The following is a 1,066-nucleotide window of genomic DNA, read 5'->3' on the forward strand; positions in this document are numbered from 1 at the left end:
CAGGCCCGGGAGGGGCCTGGCCATGCGGGAAGCAGCTCTTCCATCCGTGGGACAGGCTCCGGGGCCCAGCACCTGCCTGAGCCGTGTTGGGATGTTCCAAGGCGCTGGGCTTAGTGCCTGCTGCTGTTTGGTACTGGCTGTCCCCTGGCATCACTGGTTCTCTGCCCACCACCTTCACCCAAAGGTCACCCAGAGAAGGGGCGAGGGAGCTCACCCTGCCTTCCTTTCCTCACTGGCTGTGGGCTCCTGTGCCTGCCGTGGAGGGGAACACCAGCAGTTGCTTTTGCAATGTCAAGTATTTGTGCCGACAGCTGGGGATGCAGGGCAGCCCCCTGCCCTGGGAGCCTTTCCACACCGGCTCCTCTTTCCTTAAACCTGGGAATTTATGCAATCACATTTTCATCTTCCCTTTTTTTTTCCCCGTCCATCTTGTGAACTGCAGAGTGTGTGAACACACTGAAGTGTGTGAGTGCTTCTGCACTTGGCTCAGCCCCCAGACCTGTCTGGCTGGAGCACACCGCGCACGTGCTGGGGCTCGAGCCCGCGCCCCTCTGTCTCCCCAATGTCCCCACGTCCTTGCCACGGGGCCGTGGCGGTGTCAGGCGTCCCAGTCCCCCAGCCAGCTGCCCAGAGAGCACCAGGGAGCGTGAGAGGTGTTCATGCCAGCTATTTATAACTGTGCTAAAGCTATCCCAGCTAGCAAAGAGGCCTGGAGATACGGCAACAGCCGCTCGCCAGAGCCTGCAACGGGGCCCTGCTCTTTGTCTGGCCCTGCTGCTTTGCTCCAGCAGCCATGGACCAGAGGGTCTCATCCATGGCCCTCTCCTTTCACATCGATTGCACATCTTGTAGGATCCCTTTGAGTGCTGCCAGAGCAAGCAGATCTGGGACAGCTGTTTAAAATAACACATTGGCACAGAAAAAGAGGGGACCAGAGGAAATGAGGTCTCCCTGCACACTGCACAGGGAACGGCACTGAACCTTTACAGATGCCTTGCTTGTCCTGACAGAGTTCACAGCCAAAATGCCTTTTCCAAAGGGAGCCCTTCACAGCCATTCCAGAGAC

Source organism: Acanthisitta chloris, unplaced genomic scaffold (genome assembly GCF_000695815.1).
Source record: "Acanthisitta chloris isolate BGI_N310 unplaced genomic scaffold, ASM69581v1 scaffold33220, whole genome shotgun sequence".
Taxonomy (NCBI): Eukaryota; Metazoa; Chordata; class Aves; order Passeriformes; family Acanthisittidae; genus Acanthisitta; species Acanthisitta chloris.